General features: G+C 40.5%; 2 pseudogenes; both read left to right on the top strand.

The window, feature by feature from the left end:
- Positions 1–16,028, top strand: part of LOC131345372 (class I histocompatibility antigen, F10 alpha chain-like) — a 43,810-nt pseudogene extending 27,782 nt beyond the window's left edge.
- A 3,476-nt stretch (positions 16,029–19,504) lies between these two features.
- Positions 19,505–20,943, top strand: LOC131345371 (class I histocompatibility antigen, F10 alpha chain-like; annotated as a pseudogene).
- Positions 20,944–22,190: the final 1,247 nt, after the last annotated feature.

Below are 22,190 nucleotides of genomic sequence, written 5' to 3'. Positions count from 1 at the left end.
TATGTATGTGAGGGTATGATAGTGTGTGTGTGAGGGTATGATAGTGTATTTGTGAGGGTATGATAGTGTGTGTGTGAGTGTATAGTTTTATGTGTGTGAGGGTATGATAGTGTGTGTGTGAGGGTATGATAGTGTGTGTGTGAGGGTATAGTGTTATGTGTGTGAGGGTATGATAGTGTGTGTGTGAGGGTATGATAGTGTGTGTGTGAGGGTATGATAGTGTGTGTGTGAGGGTATGATAGTGTATTTGTGAGGGTATGATAGTGTGTGTGTGAGGGTATAGTTTTATGTATGTGAGGGTATGATAGTGTGTGTGTGAGGGTATGATAGTGTATTTGTGAGGGTATGATAGTGTGTGTGTGAGTGTATAGTTTTATGTGTGTGAGGGTATGATAGTGTGTGTGTGAGGGTATGATAGTGTGTGTGTGAGGGTATAGTGTTATGTGTGTGAGGGTATGATAGTGTGTGTGTGAGGGTATGATAGTGTGTGTGTGAGGGTATGATAGTGTGTGTGTGAGGGTATGATAGTGTATTTGTGAGGGTATGATAGTGTGTGTGTGAGGGTATAGTTTTATGTATGTGAGGGTATGATAGTGTGTGTGTGAGGGTATGATAGTGTATTTGTGAGGGTATGATAGTGTGTGTGTGAGTGTATAGTTTTATGTGTGTGAGGGTATGATAGTGTGTGTGTGAGGGTATGATAGTGTGTGTGTGAGGGTATAGTGTTGTGTGTGAGGGTATGATAGTGTGTGTGTGAGGGTATGATAGTGTGTGTGTGAGGGTATGATAGTGTGTGTGTGAGGGTATGATAGTGTATTTGTGAGGGTATGATAGTGTGTGTGTGAGGGTATAGTTTTATGTATGTGAGGGTATGATAGTGTGTGTGTGAGGGTATGATAGTGTATTTGTGAGGGTATGATAGTGTGTGTGTGAGGGTATAGTTTTATGTGTGTGAGGGTATGATAGTGTGTGTGTGAGGGTATAGTTTTATGTGTGTGAGGGTATGATAGTGTATTTGTGAGGGTATGATAGTGTGTGTGTGAGGGTATAGTTTTATGTGTGTGAGGGTATGATAGTGTGTGTGTGAGGGTATGATAGTGTGTGTGTGAGGGTATGATAGTGTGTGTGTGAGGGTATGATAGTGTGTGTGTGAGGGTATAGTTTTATGTGTGTGAGGGTATGATAGTGTATTTGTGAGGGTATGATAGTGTGTGTGTGAGGGTATAGTTTTATGTGTGTGAGGGTATGATAGTGTGTGTGTGAGGGTATGATAGTGTGTGTGTGAGGGTATGATAGTGTGTGTGTGAGGGTATGATAGTGTGTGTGTGAGGGTATGATAGTGTGTGTGTGAGGGTATGATAGTGTATTTGTGAGGGTATGATAGTGTGTGTGTGAGGGTATAGGTTTATGTGTGTGAGGGTATGATAGTGTGTGTGTGAGGGTATGATAGTGTGTGTGTGAGGGTATAGGTTTATGTGTGTGAGGGTATGATAGTGTATTTGTGAGGGTATGATAGTGTGTGTGTGAGGGTATGATAGTGTGTGTGTGAGGGTATGATAGTGTATTTGTGAGGGTATGATAGTGTGTGTGTGAGGGTATGATAGTGTATTTGTGAGGGTATGATAGTGTGTGTGTGAGGGTATGATAGTGTATTTGTGAGGGTATGATAGTGTGTGTGAGAGAGTATAGGTTTATGTGTGTGAGGGTATGATAGTGTGTGTGTGAGGGTATGATAGTGTGTGTGTGAGGGTATGATAGTGTGTGTGTGAGGGTATAGGTTTATGTGTGTGAGGGTATGATAGTGTGTGTGTGAGGGTATGATAGTGTATTTGTGAGGGTATGATAGTGTGTGTGTGAGGGTATAGGTTTATGTGTGTGAGGGTATGATAGTGTGTGTGTGAGGGTATGATAGTGTGTGTGTGAGGGTATGATAGTGTATTTGTGAGGGTATGATAGTGTGTGTGTGAGGGTATGATAGTGTATTTGTGAGGGTATGATAGTGTGTGTGTGAGGGTATGATAGTGTATTTGTGAGGGTATGATAGTGTGTGTGTGAGGGTATGATAGTGTATTTGTGAGGGTATGATAGTGTGTGTGAGGGTATGATAGTGTGTGTGTGAGGGTATGATAGTGTATTTGTGAGGGTATGATAGTGTGTGTGTGAGGGTATAGGTTTATGTGTGTGAGGGTATGATAGTGTATTTGTGAGGGTATGATAGTGTGTGTGTGAGGGTATGATAGTGTGTGTGTGAGAGTATGATAGTGTGTGTGTGAGGGTATGATAGTGTATTTGTGAGGGTATGATAGTGTGTGTGAGAGAGTATAGGTTTATGTGTGTGAGGGTATGATAGTGTGTGTGTGAGGGTATGATAGTGTGTGTGTGAGGGTATGATAGTGTATTTGTGAGGGTATGATAGTGTGTGTGTGAGGGTATGATAGTGTATTTGTGAGGGTATGATAGTGTGTGTGTGAGGGTATGATAGTGTATTTGTGAGGGTATGATAGTGTATTTGTGAGGGTATGATAGTGTGTGTGTGAGGGTATAGTTTTATGTGTGTGAGGGTATGATAGTGTGTGTGTGAGGGTATAGGTTTATGTGTGTGAGGGTATGATAGTGTGTGTGTGAGGGTATAGGTTTATGTGTGTGAGGGTATGATAGTGTGTGTGTGAGGGTATAGGTTTATGTGTGTGAGGGTATGATAGTGTGTGTGTGAGGGTATGATAGTGTATTTGTGAGGGTATGATAGTGTGTGTGTGAGAGAGTATAGGTTTATGTGTGTGAGGGTATGATAGTGTGTGTGTGAGGGTATGATAGTGTGTGTGTGAGGGTATGATAGTGTGTGTGTGAGGGTATGATAGTGTGTGTGTGAGAGAGTATAGGTTTATGTGTGTGAGGGTATGATAGTGTGTGTGTGAGGGTATGATAGTGTGTGTGTGAGGGTATGATAGTGTGTGTGTGAGGGTATAGGTTTATGTGTGTGAGGGTATGATAGTGTGTGTGTGAGGGTATGATAGTGTGTGTGTGAGGGTATGATAGTGTGTGTGTGAGGGTGTAGGTTTATGTGTGTGAGGGTATGATAGTGTGTGTGTGAGGGTATGATAGTGTGTGTGTGAGGGTATGATAGTGTGTGTGTGAGGGTATAGGTTTATGTGTGTGAGGGTATGATAGTGTATTTGTGAGGGTATGATAGTGTGTGTGTGAGGGTATAAGTTTATGTGTGTGAGGGTATGATAGTGTGTGTGTGAGGGTATGATAGTGTGTGTGTGAGGGTATGATAGTGTATTTGTGAGGGTATGATAGTGTGTGTGTGAGGGTATGATAGTGTATTTGTGAGGGTATGATAGTGTGTGTGTGAGGGTATAGTTTTATGTGTGTGAGGGTATGATAGTGTGTGTGTGAGGGTATGATAGTGTATTTGTGAGGGTATGATAGTGTGTGTGTGAGGGTATAGGTTTATGTGTGTGAGGGTATGATAGTGTATTTGTGAGGGTATGATAGTGTGTGTGTGAGGGTATGATAGTGTGTGTGTGAGAGTATAGGTTTATGTGTGTGAGGGTATGATAGTGTGTGTGTGAGGGTATAGGTTTATGTGTGTGAGGGTATGATAGTGTGTGTGTGAGGGTATGATAGTGTGTGTGTGAGAGTATGATAGTGTGTGTGTGAGGGTATGATAGTGTGTGTGTGAGGGTATGATAGTGTATTTGTGAGGGTATGATAGTGTGTGTGTGAGAGTATAGGTTTATGTGTGTGAGGGTATGATAGTGTGTGTGTGAGGGTATGATAGTGTGTGTGTGAGAGTATGATAGTGTGTGTGTGAGGGTATGATAGTGTGTGTGTGAGAGTATAGGTTTATGTGTGTGAGGGTATGATAGTGTGTGTGTGAGGGTATGATAGTGTATTTGTGAGGGTATGATAGTGTTTGTGTGAGAGTATAGGTTTATGTGTGTGAGGGTATGATAGTGTGTGTGTGAGGGTATGATAGTGTTTGTGTGAGGGTATGATAGTGTGTTTGTGAGGGTATGATAGTGTATTTGTGAGGGTATGATAGTGTGTGTGAGAGAGTATAGGTTTATGTGTGTGAGGGTATGATAGTGTGTGTGTGAGGGTATGATAGTGTGTGTGTGAGGGTATGATAGTGTATTTGTGAGGGTATGATAGTGTGTGTGTGAGGGTATGATAGTGTGTGTGTGAGGGTATGATAGTGTGTGTGTGAGGGTATGATAGTGTATTTGTGAGGGTATGATAGTGTGTGTGTGAGGGTATGATAGTGTATTTGTGAGGGTATGATAGTGTGTGTGTGAGGGTATGATAGTGTATTTGTGAGGGTATGATAGTGTGTGTGTGAGGGTATGATAGTGTATTTGTGAGGGTATGATAGTGTATTTGTGAGGGTATGATAGTGTGTGTGTGAGGGTATAGTTTTATGTGTGTGAGGGTATGATAGTGTGTGTGTGAGGGTATGATAGTGTGTGTGTGAGGGTATAGGTTTATGTGTGTGAGGGTATGATAGTGTGTGTGTGAGGGTATGATAGTGTATTTGTGAGGGTATGATAGTGTGTGTGTGAGGGTATGATAGTGTGTGTGAGAGAGTATAGGTTTATGTGTGTGAGGGTATGATAGTGTGTGTGTGAGGGTATGATAGTGTGTGTGTGAGGGTATGATAGTGTGTGTGTGAGGGTATAGGTTTATGTGTGTGAGGGTATGATAGTGTGTGTGTGAGGGTATGATAGTGTGTGTGTGAGGGTATGATAGTGTGTGTGTGAGAGAGTATAGGTTTATGTGTGTGAGGGTATGATAGTGTGTGTGTGAGGGTATGATAGTGTGTGTGTGAGGGTATGATAGTGTGTGTGTGAGGGTATGATAGTGTGTGTGTGAGGGTATAGGTTTATGTGTGTGAGGGTATGATAGTGTGTGTGTGAGGGTATGATAGTGTATTTGTGAGGGTATAGTTTTATGTGTGTGAGGGTATGATAGTGTATGTGTGAGGGTATGATAGTGTGTGTGTGAGGGTATAATTTTATGTGTGTGAGGGTATGATAGTGTGTGTGTGAGGGTATGATAGTGTGTGTGTGAGGGTATGATAGTGTGTGTGTGAGGGTATGATAGTGTGTGTGTGAGGGTATGATAGTGTGTGTGTGAGGGTATAGTTTTATGTGTGTGAGGGTATGATAGTGTGTGTGTGAGGGTATGATAGTGTATTTGTGAGGGTATGATAGTGTGTGTGTGAGGGTATGATAGTGTGTGTGTGAGGGTATAGTTTTATGTGTGTGAGGGTATGATAGTGTGTGTGTGAGGGTATGATAGTGTGTGTGTGAGGGTATGATAGTGTGTGTGTGAGGGTATGATAGTGTATTTGTGAGGGTATGATAGTGTGTGTGTGAGGGTATGATAGTGTGTGTGTGAGGGTATAGTTTTATGTGTGTGAGGGTATGATAGTGTGTGTGTGAGGGTATGATAGTGTATATGTGAGGGTATGATAGTGTGTGTGTGAGGGTATAGTTTTATGTGTGTGAGGGTATGATAGTGTGTGTGTGAGGGTATGATAGTGTGTGTGTGAGGGTATGATAGTGTGTGTGTGAGGGTATGATAGTGTATTTGTGAGGGTATGATAGTGTGTGTGTGAGGGTATAGTTTTATGTGTGTGAGGGTATGATAGTGTATTTGTGAGGGTATGATAGTGTGTGTGTGAGGGTATGATAGTGTATTTGTGAGGGTATGATAGTGTGTGTGTGAGGGTATGATAGTGTATTTGTGAGGGTATGATAGTGTGTGTGTGAGGGTATGATAGTGTATTTGTGAGGGTATGATAGTGTATTTGTGAGGGTATGATAGTGTGTGTGTGAGGGTATAGTTTTATGTGTGTGAGGGTATGATAGTGTGTGTGTGAGGGTATGATAGTGTGTGTGTGAGGGTATAGGTTTATGTGTGTGAGGGTATGATAGTGTGTGTGTGAGGGTATGATAGTGTATTTGTGAGGGTATGATAGTGTGTGTGTGAGGGTATGATAGTGTGTGTGTGAGAGTATAGGTTTATGTGTGTGAGGGTATGATAGTGTGTGTGTGCGGGTATAGGTTTATGTGTGTGAGGGTATGATAGTGTGTGTGTGAGGGTATGATAGTGTGTGTGTGAGGGTATGATTGTGTGTGTGTGAGGGTATGATAGTGTATTTGTGAGGGTATGATAGTGTGTGTGAGGGTATGATAGTGTGTGTGTGAGGGTATGATAGTGTGTGTGTGAGAGAGTATAGGTTTATGTGTGTGAGGGTATGATAGTGTGTGTGTGAGGGTATGATAGTGTGTGTGTGAGGGTATGATAGTGTGTGTGTGAGAGAGTATAGGTTTATGTGTGTGAGGGTATGATAGTGTGTGTGTGAGGGTATGATAGTGTGTGTGTGAGGGTATGATAGTGTGTGTGTGAGAGAGTATAGGTTTATGTGTGTGAGGGTATGATAGTGTGTGTGTGAGGGTATGATAGTGTGTGTGTGAGGGTATGATTGTGTGTGTGTGAGGGTATGATAGTGTGTGTGTGAGAGAGAATAGGTTTATGTGTGTGAGGGTATGATAGTGTGTGTGTGAGGGTATGATAGTGTGTGTGTGAGGGTATGATTGTGTGTGTGTGAGGGTATGATAGTGTGTGTGTGAGGGTATGATAGTGTGTGTGTGAGGGTATGATAGTGTGTGTGTGAGGGTATGATAGTGTATTTGTGATGGTATGATAGTGTGTGTGTGAGGGTATGATAGTGTGTGTGTGAGGGTATGATAGTGTGTGTGTGAGGGTATGATAGTGTGTGTGTGAGGGTATGATAGTGTGTGTGTGAGGGTATGATAGTGTGTGTGTGAGGGTATAGTGTTATGTGTGTGAGGGTATGATAGTGTGTGTGTGAGGGTATGATAGTGTGTGTGTGAGGGTATGATAGTGTGTGTGTGAGGGTATAGTGTTATGTGTGTGAGGGTATGATAGTGTGTGTGTGAGGGTATGATAGTGTGTGTGTGAGGGTATGATAGTGTGTGTGTGAGGGTATAGTTTTATGTGTGTGAGGGTATGATAGTGTGTGTGTGAGGGTATGATAGTGTGTGTGTGAGGGTATGATAGTGTGTGTGTGAGGGTATAGTTTTATGTGTGTGAGGGTATGATAGTGTGTGTGTGAGGGTATAGTGTTATGTGTGTGAGGGTATGATAGTGTGTGTGTGAGGGTATGATAGTGTGTGTGTGAGGGTATGATAGTGTGTGTGTGAGGGTATAGTGTTATGTGTGTGAGGGTATGATAGTGTGTGTGTGAGGGTATAGTGTTATGTGTGTGAGGGTATGATAGTGTGTGTGTGCGGGTATGATAGTGTGTGTGTGAGGGTATGATAGTGTGTGTGTGAGGTATAGTTTATGTGTGTGAGGGTATGATAGTGTGTGTGTGAGGGTATGATAGTGTGTGTGTGAGGGTATAGTTTTATGTGTGTGAGGGTATGATAGTGTGTGTGTGAGGGTATAGGTTTGTGTGTGAGGGTATGATAGTGTGTGTGTGAGGGTATGATAGTGTGTGTGTGAGGGTATGATAGTGTGTGTGTGAGGGTATAGTGTTATGTGTGTGAGGGTATGATAGTGTGTGTGTGAGGGTATGATAGTGTTTGTGTGAGGGTATGATAGTGTGTGTGTGAGGGTATAGTTTTATGTGTGTGAGGGTATGATAGTGTGTGTGTGAGGGTATGATAGTGTGTGTGTGAGGGTATAGGTTTATGTGTGTGAGGGTATGATAGTGTGTGTGTGAGGGTATGATAGTGTGTGTGTGAGGGTATGATAGTGTGTGTGTGAGGGTATAGGTTTATGTGTGTGAGGGTATGATAGTGTGTGTGTGAGGGTATGATAGTGTATTTGTGAGGGTATGATAGTGTGTGTGTGAGGGTATGATAGTGTATTTGTGAGGGTATGATAGTGTGTGTGTGAGGGTATAGTTTTATGTGTGTGAGGGTATGATAGTGTGTGTGTGAGGGTATGATAGTGTGTGTGTGAGGGTATAGGTTTATGTGTGTGAGGGTATGATAGTGTGTGTGTGAGGGTATGATAGTGTGTGTGTGAGGGTATAGGTTTATGTGTGTGAGGGTATGATAGTGTGTGTGTGAGGGTATAGGTTTATATGTGTGAGGGTATGATAGTGTGTGTGTGAGGGTATGATAGTGTGTGTGTGAGGGTATAGGTTTATGTGTGTGAGGGTATGATAGTGTGTGTGTGAGGGTATGATAGTGTGTGTGTGAGGGTGTAGGTTTATGTGTGTGAGGGTATGATAGTGTGTGTGTGAGGGTATGATAGTGTGTGTGTGAGGGTATGATAGTGTGTGTGTGAGGGTGTAGGTTTGTGTGTGTGAGGGTATGATAGTGTGTGTGTGAGGGTATGATAGTGTGTGTGAGGGTATGATAGTGTGTGTGTGAGGGTATGATAGTGTATTTGTGAGGGTATGATAGTGTGTGTGTGAGGGTATAGTTTTATGTGTGTGAGGGTATGATAGTGTGTGTGTGAGGGTATGATAGTGTGTGTGTGAGGGTATAGGTTTATGTGTGTGAGGGTATGATAGTGTGTGTGTGAGGGTATGATAGTGTGTGTGTGAGGGTATAGGTTTATGTGTGTGAGGGTATGATAGTGTGTGTGTGAGGGTATAGGTTTATATGTGTGAGGGTATGATAGTGTGTGTGTGAGGGTATGATAGTGTGTGTGTGAGGGTATAGGTTTATGTGTGTGAGGGTATGATAGTGTGTGTGTGAGGGTATGATAGTGTGTGTGTGAGGGTATGATAGTGTGTGTTTGAGGGTATGACAGTGTATTTGTGAGGGTATGATAGTGTGTGTGTGAGGGTATGATAGTGTGTGTGTGAGGGTATGATAGTGTGTGTGTGAGGGTATGATAGTGTGTGTGTGAGGGTATAGGTTTATGTGTGTGAGGGTATGATAGTGTGTGTGTGAGGGTATGATAGTGTGTGTGTGAGGGTATGATAGTGTGTGTGTGAGGGTATGATAGTGTGTGTGTGAGGGTATAGGTTTATGTGTGTGAGGGTATGATAGTGTGTGTGTGAGGGTATGATAGTGTATTTGTGAGGGTATAGTTTTATGTGTGTGAGGGTATGATAGTGTATGTGTGAGGGTATGATAGTGTGTGTGTGAGGGTATAATTTTATGTGTGTGAGGGTATGATAGTGTGTGTGTGAGGGTATGATAGTGTGTGTGTGAGGGTATGATAGTGTGTGTGTGAGGGTATGATAGTGTGTGTGTGAGGGTATAGTTTTATGTGTGTGAGGGTATGATAGTGTGTGTGTGAGGGTATAGTTTTATGTGTGTGAGGGTATGATAGTGTGTGTGTGAGGGTATGATAGTGTGTGTGTGAGGGTATGATAGTGTGTGTGTGAGGGTATGATAGTGTATTTGTGAGGGTATGATAGTGTGTGTGTGAGGGTATGATAGTGTGTGTGTGAGGGTATAGTTTTATGTGTGTGAGGGTATGATAGTGTGTGTGTGAGGGTATGATAGTGTGTGTGTGAGGGTATGATAGTGTGTGTGTGAGGGTATGATAGTGTATTTGTGAGGGTATGATAGTGTGTGTGTGAGGGTATAGTTTTATGTGTGTGAGGGTATGATAGTGTATTTGTGAGGGTATGATAGTGTGTGTGTGAGGGTATGATAGTGTGTGTGTGAGGGTATGATAGTGTATTTGTGAGGGTATGATAGTGTGTGTGTGAGGGTATGATAGTGTGTGTGTGAGGGTATGATAGTGTGTGTGTGTGAGGTATAGTTTTATGTGTGTGAGGGTATGATAGTGTGTGTGTGAGGGTATGATAGTGTGTGTGTGAGGGTATAGTTTTATGTGTGTGAGGGTATGATAGTGTGTGTGTGAGGGTATGATAGTGTATTTGTGAGGGTATGATAGTGTGTGTGTGAGGGTATGATAGTGTATCTGTGAGGGTATGATAGTGTGTGTGTGAGGGTATAGTTTTATGTGTGTGAGGGTATGATAGTGTGTGTGTGAGGGTATGATAGTGTGTGTGTGAGGGTATAGTTTTATGTGTGTGAGGGTATGATAGTGTGTGTGTGAGGGTATGATAGTGTATTTGTGAGGGTATGATAGTGTGTGTGTGAGGGTATGATAGTGTGTGTGTGAGGGTATAGTGTTATGTGTGTGAGGGTATGATAGTGTGTGTGTGAGGGTATAGTTTTATGTGTGTGAGGGTATGATAGTGTGTGTGTGAGGGTATAGTTTTATGTGTGTGAGGGTATGATAGTGTATTTGTGAGGGTATGATAGTGTGTGTGTGAGGGTATAGTTTTATGTGTGTGAGGGTATGATAGTGTGTGTGTGAGGGTATAGTTTTATGTGTGTGAGGGTATGATAGTGTGTGTGTGAGGGTATGATAGTGTGTGTGTGAGGGTATGATAGTGTGTGTGTGAGGGTATAGTTTTATGTGTGTGAGGGTATGATAGTGTGTGTGTGAGGGTATGATAGTGTGTGTGTGAGGGTATAGTTTTATGTGTGTGAGGGTATGATAGTGTGTGTGTGAGGGTATGATAGTGTGTGTGTGAGGGTACAGTTTTGTGTGTGTGAGGGTATGATAGTGTGTGTGTGAGGGTATGATAGTGTGTGTGTGAGGGTACAGTTTTATGTGTGTGAGGGTATGATAGTGTGTGTGTGAGGGTACAGTTTTGTGTGTGTGAGGGTATGATAGTGTGTGTGTGAGGGTATGATAGTGTGTGTGTGAGGGTACAGTTTTGTGTGTGTGAGGGTATGATAGTGTGTGTGTGAGGGTATGATAGTGTGTGTGTGAGGGTATGATAGTGTGTGTGTGAGGGTACAGTTTTATGTGTGTGAGGGTATGATAGTGTGTGTGTGAGGGTACAGTTTTGTGTGTGTGAGGGTATGATAGTGTGTGTGTGAGGGTACAGTTTTATGTGTGTGAGGGTATGATAGTGTGTGTGTGAGGGTACAGTTTTGTGTGTGTGAGGGTATGATAGTGTGTGTGTGAGGGTACAGTTTTATGTGTGTGAGGGTATGATAGTGTGTGTGTGAGGGTACAGTTTTGTGTGTGTGAGGGTATGATAGTGTGTGTGTGAGGGTACAGTTTTGTGTGTGTGAGGGTATGATAGTGTGTGTGTGAGGGTATGATAGTGTGTGTGTGAGGGTACAGTTTTATGTGTGTGAGGGTATGATAGTGTGTGTGTGAGGGTACAGTTTTATGTGTGTGAGGGTATGATAGTGTGTGTGTGAGGGTATGATAGTGTGTGTGTGAGGGTATGATAGTGTGTGTGTGAGGGTATGATAGTGTGTGTGTGAGGGTATAGTTTTATGTGTGTGAGGGTATGATAGTGTGTGTGTGAGGGTATGATAGTGTGTGTGTGAGGGTATGATAGTGTGTGTGTGAGGGTACAGTTTTATGTGTGTGAGGGTATGATAGTGTGTGTGTGAAGAAAGAGAAGAAAGAAAAAACGAAAAAAAATGAAGAAAGAGAAAACCAGTAAAAATAAAAAAAAATATGCAAAAAGAAGAAAATAAAAAAGAGGAGTAGAAGTATCATCGATGGTTCTGCGATGGTTCGCTGCACTTTAATCTTTGTTCTGCTCTGGATTTACTTTTCTGTACATCTGTGTCAGGCAGGTGAGTGACTAACGTGGTGTCCGATAGTTGATAGTCGTCGTCGACGCTTGACGTTGAACATTGTGATCTTAGGCTTGTGTTGCAGCTGTTTGTCATCGAAACCTATTTCATATGGCGTCAATTTTACACCATACCGTTGTCGTAAAACATAGAATTGAATGTAAAATCGCAGATCAGTGGCAGGATAAAAGTCTCCATTGGTCCACTGGTTCTCAATGGACGGCACTCCTCTAACCAATCAATACGATGGAAGTAGATGAATGGAGAATGGTGTTTAACTTATATGTATGTCTACTGTAGTATCATATCATCTCAAACTTACGGTTAGTACGCTTAAGAGTATCTCAATGAACTGGACAAATATATCATTCTGCAATCATTTGTCAGGAACAGCTGGACAGTTCCCTGCCAGGCCCAGAGAGGGCGCTGGCAGGTGAACCTTGGAAGCCTGCTTCTTTGTGTGTTTTGTTACGCCCTTCCTATTGTTCCTATCCTGATTGTGTCACCTGTATCCCATTAGCCCTAATGTTTACCCCTATAAATAGGGATCCTTGTGTTTGTGTCATTGTCCATGATTGTTATCTGTACCGTGGTTTCTGTTGGGGTTTTGTTTGCTAGGTTCCATGTCCAAGCTACGGTCTAGGTTTTGGTTTGGTTTGGTTTGGTTTGGTTTGGTTTTGTTTTGTTTAGTTTAGTTAACCACACCATGTCTAGTGTTACGTTTGTTTCTCTATGTCGCATCTTAAATGTAATAAAAGCAGTGCTTCGCTGAATCCTGCGCATGGGTCTCATTCCACCATGTGCTGGCGTGCGCACACACACCACGGGCGTCTGGGGTCGAGCCCCGCATAGGGCGGGGGTCCCAGACGTTACATCATTAGCATCTTAGCATAGTGTTATTGCGGCTCAAACAGAGTAGTGCGCTAGTAGCGCTAAGCTCATGTGTTCAGTTTCACCAAACTGATGCAATGTAAACATTTAATGCAATCTAAGTCGCTTTGTGTTTACTAAATAGAATATTGAAAAGGGGCAGCAGGATCAGAGACGGACACAGGCACTGATAATGACCTGGCCAAGTGCATGCTGTTGGTACAGTACTACAGTATGTAGCATAGATTCCCTGTGCAGTGTTTTCAAGATGACAGTTAAAGTTTTTTTTAAGAGTATATGAAAGCTTGCAGTATTACTGTATGACATTTTACTTGCAGCTCTTTGCCTGGCATTTTCTTCCAGTTCAACAAAAACTTAAGTCAAAAGAGTCAGAGTCTGAATATTGAGGCCTGCCATTACAGTAGTGTTTGTGCTGATACAAGACGTACTTGTTTGATTTGTAAAATACAGCTTTTTCTGTATAACATTTTAAAAGTATTTGACTCTGCACCTCTGCCCATTGCTGCAGTTTTTATCATTTTATGTCGATGGCTGTTACTGCTATAGTGCTGCCATATGTTAAAAAAAAAAAGAAAAAAAAGTTTTAATAGAGCAATGGCTGTTACTGTTTTACATTAAGGCCAGAGAGAGAGAGCGCACACTGTATGTTTATATTATAACAATGGCTTCTTGTCCGAGTCAATGAAGCAATTAAAAACTCAAAATAACACTTTAAATTGTAATTTATTTCTAGACTCTGTTTCTGTTTGTTCTCGGTGTGCTAGAGATCGATCAACATCATTATGGAGTTGCGTGTCACCATAACGCTGCAGAAGTATTTTGGGTTATTAGACGTAAGCATTGTAGAGTGGTGCTATAAATGTAATTAAAACACATTTATTCCATGAGTTGCTGCGCTTCATGATTTAAAACTAATAAGTACAGGTCTCGTCCAAAGTCTCGGGATGGCGAGTTTGGATCAGTGGCTGTCCTAAACCGTGCCTGCGGCCACAGAATACATCTGAATCTCTGGGATCGCACCCCTAGCACTCTGCTCCTCTGGGAAACAAATAATGTCATTAACTTCATCCACACTTAAGCCAAATTACAGCTCATTCCTTGCACAACCAAGGCAGCTAAATGTATAAATTTATAGCGATTACACAAGGCTGTGCATAATCGTCCGTCATGGGCAGTGATGGCTCAAGTGGTTAAGGCTCTCGGTTGTTGACTGGAAGATCAGGGGTTCAACCCCCAGCACTTTTGCCACTTTTGGGCCCTTAACCCTCTCTGCTCCAGGGGCGCTGTATCATGGCTGAACCTGTGCTCTGACCCCAACCTCCAAGGCTGGGATATGCAAAGAAAGAATTTCACTGTGCTGTAATTTATATGTGACAAATAAAGGCTATATATATATAAAGACAGGTTCAAGCACCAAGTCCTGCATCAGTAATGTCATTTTCTTCCATCTTATTGTTGGGCTAGAGAAGGGCTGTTGATTGAGAACAGGCAGACCAAATGGAGATTTTTACCCCGCCCGTAATGTGCGTAAAACTCTACTTGTGACCTACTGTGGCATATAAACACTCAGTTATAACGTTTACAGTTGATCGGGGCAGTTCTAACAGGGCATTTCACAAACTAACTTGTGGCAGAACATGTGTGTGGATTTGTATCCTTAAGCTCATTCACATGTTTTGGTATAAAAACAGATATGTTTTTGGTATAAAAATCTAAATGCTTCATAAGCTTCTACAGTTTTTCTTTCATATTGAACCCAGAAATATATAAAGAATGGAACACACCAAAAAGTCTACAGGCACACACATGCTGAAGTGAATGAGCAATTATAAAATATGTACACTTCTGTCAGTGCATAACACGGTGATGTACTACATGTTCTTTATATGTCTAAGTCTCATTCATTACACAGTTTTTACTTGGATATGATGTACTTAAAGTTAAAACACTAGTTTAGCCACTGCTGAGCCCCTGAGCAATGCCCTTTAAGTGCTCAGTTGTATAAATGAGATAAATGTAAGTCACTCTGGTTCAGGGAACCTGCTAAATGCCATAAATGTAATGTAATGAAATGTAAAACACAGTCTGTTTGCAAGGCAGATACATGGTTAGTTGCAAGGGAAATTACTGATGTAGCCACTATGTGCAACCAACTGGTGATGGCCCTGAATTCTGATTGGACTGAATTCTGTTTCAACATTTCCACCACCAGTGGTATTGAATGTAGGAAAAAACCTTACAGGTATGTAACATACTGCAGCTTTCAGAGCCAGATGAAAAAATCTGGGAGAGTAGTGATTTGTTTTTACAACTTAATTTTAATTTTTGTTTTTGTTGTTTGTTTATTTGTTTTAAATAGTTTGTGTTGAGTTCAAATAACTACTGATTACCAGTAGGTTTTTAGGCTGGTACCTTACATTAGCTCCATCTTTGTTACTTTGATTAAAATGATGGCCAATGTCAGCTAGCTAACGAATGATACTTCAGTCAGACCTGACTGAAAGCTCTAAAGTCCTGACAATATGCGTGCAAAAATTCTATAACTAGAATTTTATTTATATAACTTTTAATTTTTTTTTCACCGTTGCAGTCTCACATAAACTCCAGTACCTCTACACTGCAGTCACACCAGGAATAAATTTCCCAGAATACACTGATGTTGGTCTGGTTGATGGAGAGCCATTTGTGTACTATGACAGTAACATAAAGAAATACATCCCAAAAACTGAGTGGATAAAGAAGATCAGTGATGATGATCCAGACTACTGGACCAGTGGGACACAGATTCAGAATGCTCAACAAGAGATCTACAAAGCAGATGTGATCACACTAATGCAGCGCTTTAATCAGACTGGAGGTGAGACTGAAACTCTCTCAGCTTTTATCTTTATGTGTATTCACAGTAATATGTTAAGATTTAAGGTTCTATCTTTGTATGTGCAGGTGTTCACACACTACAGAGGATGTACGGCTGTGAGATCCATGATGATGGGACTATTAGAGGTTATGAGCAGTTAGGATATGATGGAGAAGATTTCATCAGTCTGGACTGCAGCTAAACCTCAGGCTGTTATCTCCAAAAACAAACTGGATATCACAGGAACTGCTCGTTTTGAGAAACATTATCTGGAGAACATCTGTATTGAGTGGTTAAAGATGTACGTGTCCTACGGCAAAGAGACTCTGGAGAGGAAAGGTAAAGTCCATGATCTGCTCTGCGCTGCAACTGCTGCTTACACAAACAAACAAATTTTTCTCTCTCTGTGTCACACTACAGGTTTCTACCCTAAAGAAGTGGTGATCACCTGGAAGAAGGATGGAGAGGTCATGCTTGAGGACGTGGAGCTCAGGGAGACGTTACCAAACCAGGATGGAAGCTTCCAGAAGAGAAGCATTCTGAAAGTCTCAGCTGAGGAGCTGCAGAAACACACCTACACCTGTGTGGTTCAGCACAGCAGCCTGGACAAGGAGATCGTGAAGATCATCCCGAGAGGTAGAAGAAACATTTTACTGTAAAACAGATTTATAGTGTGAAAGCTGATGTATCAATACAGTAAATAATAAAGAGTCTGGTGATTTAACAGGATCATCATTTTTCTTTCAGACTTTGATCAAGTTCCACAAAACATGAACCGTAAGTGAACCTTTTCTCAGTCATCAATATTCCAAATGTAATTAGCTGTTTATTTTTAATGTTTCCTCCAAATATTAATCTTGAATCATTTACAGCCTCAGAAGAAATACAGCATCAACAAGTCTGACGGTCTTCTGATAAGAGAATGTAAGAGACTTTCACAGTGTGTTTATGTAATAAATGTAATATAGTTTTTAGTGCTAACACTGAATCACAGTTCAGAGGTGATCATATTTCTTTCTGTGTATTTTTTCCAGAAGACCAGACAAAACTAAACACAGACCTACACATTGTGACCAACTGTTTACCCTCTTACCCTCTGGGAAGACATTCAGGTGCCTGCGGTCCAACACCAGCAGGCTAAGGAACAGCTTTTACCCCACAGCGGTCTCCTTACTGAACTCTTCATCCCACTATCTGATGGTAATCCCCCTCCCCCCCCAAACACCCCACTGATAAACCCCTCAAAACGGCAATACATTACTGTATGTATTCTCTGTACATTTATATATTTAGTGTGTATATCTGCACATATGTTTATATTTTTCTACTGTTTTGCCCTTTTGTATATTTGTACATGTTTATATTTTACTACTGGTTTGCACTTCTGGTTAGATGCTAACTGCATTCCGTACCCATGTGCAGTGACAAAGTTGAATCTAATCTAATCTTATCTCTTATATAAAGTGCATGTGTGCAAACTTGTACACGCATCACAAGACAGTATAGTACAATAATAATACAAGAGGGTATTGCACTGTAGTTAAACTCTGTAGATTGTATTAAATTATTTTTAATAAAAATAATTTATCATGCAACAAAGGACCCTCATGAATCTACTATTTTTCAATGTCGTTCAAGAGTGACCATCTATACATTTTTTTTTTTCTCTTGACTAATTTACCCATGGTGCTCTCTTTATTTCTCCTCAACTGATCTAAAAATATTAACTCTGCAACATTTACTGTATTCATATACTGTATTTATATGATAACATGCACTATATAAATATCCCAGATAATTAAATAATATAATAATGGAGGACTGAAAGCCACTGATTTGAATCCATGAATAATGTTCGTTCAAAATGTATTCTAAAAGGTCAAGGAGATGGAATTTATGAAGGGTTAGTATATGATTTTTCACAAACAGATTGCTGGAAAATGGTATTTACTCCTAACTAAACACTACACAGCTTCTCCTTGTGAAATAATAGAATCATTGCAATAAATAGAAAAACATTGAGTTGATGGATGAAGTTTATACAATACTTATACATTCATTGAGAAATTCGAGATAAAATGCTCCTTTAGATAATCCTCTAAATTTCTCTAAAACAAATAATACAAAGTACTTTGACATACTTAAATGCATCTTAAATATCCTGAGTTGAAGAGTAGCATAATTATAAATGTCTTAAAATTTTCTGATTTTAGTATACCAGTTATTAATGTTACAATTTTTACATATAACTTTTTTCATTATTGTTAATGAATAAATACTGTAATCATAACAAAAGTCCTATTATTATTATTAGTAGTAGTAGTAAATGTCATATGCCTAAAAACAAAGGTAATAGCATTAGCTATAATTGTAGCAGATCTTGTTTTTTAGTTTATTGTTTCTTTTATATGTGTATATACACTACTCACAAAAAGTTAAGGATATTCGGGTTTAGGGTGAAATTTCAGGATGCACCTAAAATGCACTATAACCTTTACAGGTGAACTTAATTTGACCTTCTCTACACTTCTGAATGCACATGTCCAACTGTTCAGTGTTTCAGTACTTTTTGCATAACTTGCTGTTCTCTAACAAGGTGCTTAACGGCAAAATTCACAACTGGTGTTTGATCCATGAATCGACCAATAAATGTTCTGGTTCAATTAGAATTGGTATTTAAACAGTCCTCTTCATCATGCTGTTCACATTTTGACATCATGAGACCAAGACCACACCTAATAACTGATCAACAGTACCTCACCATTGTGAGGCTTTAAACAGGATGTTCTCAGAGGGAAGTGGCCACTGAGCTTAGAGTGTCCCAGAGTGTCATCAGCAGGTTGCAACAGAGATACAGAGAGACTGGAAGAGTCACAGAAAGGCATAGAAGTGGACGTCCTTTGGCCACATCCCACGTTGATGACTGCTTCATTGTGAACAGTGCCCTGCGGAACCGGATGATGAATGCAACTCAACTCCAGGCACATTTAATGGAGGTGAGAGCGACCCAAGTGTCACGTCAGACCATTCGAAACCGTTTACATCAGCGTGGTCTGCGTGCTAGACGACCTGCAATGGTACCTGACCACACCACCAGGCACAGGTGTCGGGCCAGGGAGCATTTACGCTGGACGAGGGACCGGTGGGCCTCAGTGCTGTTCTCTGATGAAAGTCGATTCACCTTGAGCAGAAATGATGGCCGCTAACGATGTTGGAGACGTCAAGGAGAGCGCTATGCATCAGCCACTGTTGTGGTGGTGTTACAGTCTGGGCAGGTGTGTCTACTCAATACAGAACTGCCCTACATCTTGTGAATGGTACAGTGACAAGCCAATACTACCTGAATAACATCATTAATCCAGTCATTGTGTCCCTGCATGAACAACACAGGCCTAATTTCATCTTCATGGACGACAATGCTCCAGCTCATCGAGGTCGCATCATTAGGGAACGGCTGCTGGAGGCTGGGGTACCTCAAATGGAGTGGCCTGCACTTCTCCAGACTTGAAGCCCATAGAAAACCTATGAGATCAGCCGAGTCGCCGTGTAGAGGCTCATAACCCTGCACCCCAGAACCTCAATGACCTGAGGGCCGCCCTTCAAGAAGAGTGGAACAGCATGAGACATCATTGTCAAGCTGTAATTGATGGTCAAGGGCACATGACCAATTATTGAGACACTGACATTTTTTGTTGTGGTATACCCACCACTGTTGTTGGCTTTTGTTTCAATAAATTGTTTGAGATGAGGAAATCACCATTGCATGCTTCTACTTAAATGCCCTACTTTCATGATATAATATCACTGTAGCATAAACTTTTTACATTTTCCATAAATTTCACCCAAAAGCCAAATATCCTTAACGTTTTGTGAGTAGTGTATACACACCTCACAACGGATGATGCATGTTTTGTTCAAATGTTGACTATTGACTACCAGTAGGCTTTAAGTAGATACCTTACATTAGCTACATGTTTACATTACATTGATTAAAATGATGGCTAATGTCAGCTAGCTAGTGAATGGTACTTCAGTCAAAACTGAGTTAAAGCTCTAAAATCCTGACAATGATAAAACCAAAATATCTGTAAAAATTCTACAACTGCAGTTTATCATTTTATGTTCATAACTTTTTCATCCTTTTACTGTTGCAGTTACACATAAACTCCAGTACCTCTACACTGCAGTCACACCAGGAATAAATTTCCCAGAATACACTGATGTTGGTCTGGTTGATGGAGAGCCATTTGTGTACTATGACAGTAACATAAGGAAATACATCCCAAAAACTGAGTGGATAAAGAAGATCAGTGATGATGATCCAGACTACTGGACCAGTGGGACACAGATTCAGAATGCTCAACAAGAGATCTACAAAGCAGATGTGATCACACTAATGCAGCGCTTTAATCAGACTGGAGGTGAGACTGAAACTCTCTCAGCTTTTATCTTTATGTGTATTCACAGTAATATGTTAAGATTTAAGGTTCTATCTTTGTATGTGCAGGTGTTCACACACTACAGAGGATGTACGGCTGTGAGATCCATGATGATGGGACTATTAGAGGTTATGAGCAGTTAGGATATGATGGAGAAGATTTCATCAGTCTGGATCTGGAACATGTCACCTGGACTGCAGCTAAACCTCAGGCTGTTATCTCCAAAAAAAAAAACTGAATTCTGTTAAAGCTGCTCCTTTTGAAAAATTTTATCTGGAGAACATCTGTATTGAATGGTTAAAGAAGTATTTGTCCTACAGCAAAGAAACTCTGGAGAGGAAAGGTAAAGTCCATGATCTGCTCTGTTACTGTAGCTGCAACTACTGCTTACACAAACAAACAAAACAAAACACTTACTATCTATTCTCTCTCTCTCTCTCTCTCTCTCTCTCTCTCTCTCTCACACAAACACACATATACACACACACACAGTATGCACACTACTGACACACTCCTTCACTACAACACACACCCTAATATTTACATTAACATCCTCCTTCACAACAACTCATAGTGTTAATATTGATGTCTCTGTGTGTCTCTACAGTTCGTCCTGAGGTATCCATCTTCCACAAACACTCGTCTCCAGATGTGGTGTGTCACACTACAGGTTTCTACCCTAAAGAAGTGGTGATCACCTGGAAGAAGGATGGAGAGGTCATGCTTGAGGACGTGGAGCTCAGAGAGACGTTACCAAACCAGGATGGAAGCTTCCAGAAGAGAAGCATTCTGAAAGTCTCAGCTGAGGAGCTGCAGAAACACAACTACACCTGTGTGGTTCAGCACAGCAGCCTGGACAAGGAGATCGTGAAGATCATCCCGAGAGGTAGAAGAAACATTTTACTGTAAAACAGATTTATAGTGTGAAAGCTGATGTATCAATACAGTAAATAATAAAGAGTCTGGTGATTTAACAGATGGAGGATCTGGTGTACTGCGTATTGGTGTTCTTGCTGCAGTCTTGGTTATTGCTGTTTTTGTTGGATTTCTCATCTGGAAGAAAAAATCAGGTAAGAGAAGACAGAAGTGGTGTTTTCAGAGAACAGAAATGTTTGGATTTCAGGCTAAACACTAATCTAACATGGACTAGTGGATTTTATCTCAATTTTTATGTAGGTCCCATACAGTATGAACATTTTTATAGTAACTGTTTGTACACGATCACTCTTTCAGATTTAAATAAGATTCAAATAAGTTCCACAAAACATGAACCATAAGTGAGCCTTGGATCAGTCAACAATATTCCAAATGTTATTAACTGTTTATTTTTAATGTTTCCTAATATCCTAATAAAATTCCGAATATTAACCTTGACTCATTTACAGCCTCAGAAGAAAAACAGCAACTCAAGCAAGTCTGACTGTCTACTGAACAGAGAATGTAAGAGACTTTTACAGTGTGATTATGTAATGAATGTAATATGCTTCTTTAGTGCTAACACTGAATCACAGTTCAGAGGTGATCATATTTCTTTGTGTGTATTTGAGTCCAGAGAACACAGAACTACAGATGACCAGACAAAACTAAACACAGACCTACACAGTATTATATTATATTTATATCTAAGTGTGTGTGTGCATACTTGTACAGTCCAGCACTGACCAATACACAGTTTTTTAATAAATAAAATGCAAAAGGGTATTTCACTGTAGTTGAATGCTATAGATGTTTATACACAGTTAGCAGCAATTGTCAGACTCACACAGCCCTCTTTTATGCCACTTTCAGACATATTATGAAGTATATGCTCGGTTTCTTGTCATTTACAAAGCCAAAATTTACCATGTTTATCATAGTTTAAGTTCAATGCCTTGCTCAGTGTTTTGTAAGTGTAATGCTAAGAGCTAACGATTAGCTGATTATAGTGTTAATACCTGTGTTATCCACTAGAGGCCATTAAAAGACTAATCTGATGTTCAGGCTATTCTGAAATTTCCACACTGAAGAACGTTTTATTTCTAGATCCATAATTCATTTCACTTAGATGAAGAATAAGTGGTTGAAATGGTTGAGAAATGGTTTAGATGTTGTTGAGTTGATAGATGAAGTTGGTCAGTTTATACAGTACAATACATTTATTGAGAAATTCAAAAGAAAATGCTCCTTTAGATAATCCCGTTTCTCTAAAACAAATGGTACAAAGTACTTTGACATCTTCAAATGTGTCTTTTAAATAATTAATTAGCATTATTAGAAATCTCTTTAAATATTAGTTATTTTCTGATTTTCTGATTTTAGTATACTAGTTTTAATGTTACATATTTATATACAATTCTTAATTTATTTTTATGAATAAATACTGTAATAAATACTGTAATAAAC

The sequence above is a fragment of the Hemibagrus wyckioides genome, linkage group LG24 (assembly GCF_019097595.1).
Source record: "Hemibagrus wyckioides isolate EC202008001 linkage group LG24, SWU_Hwy_1.0, whole genome shotgun sequence".
Classification (NCBI taxonomy): Eukaryota; Metazoa; Chordata; class Actinopteri; order Siluriformes; family Bagridae; genus Hemibagrus; species Hemibagrus wyckioides.
Note: the sequence above shows the minus strand (reverse complement) of the source record. Positions and strands in the feature narration are given on the sequence as shown.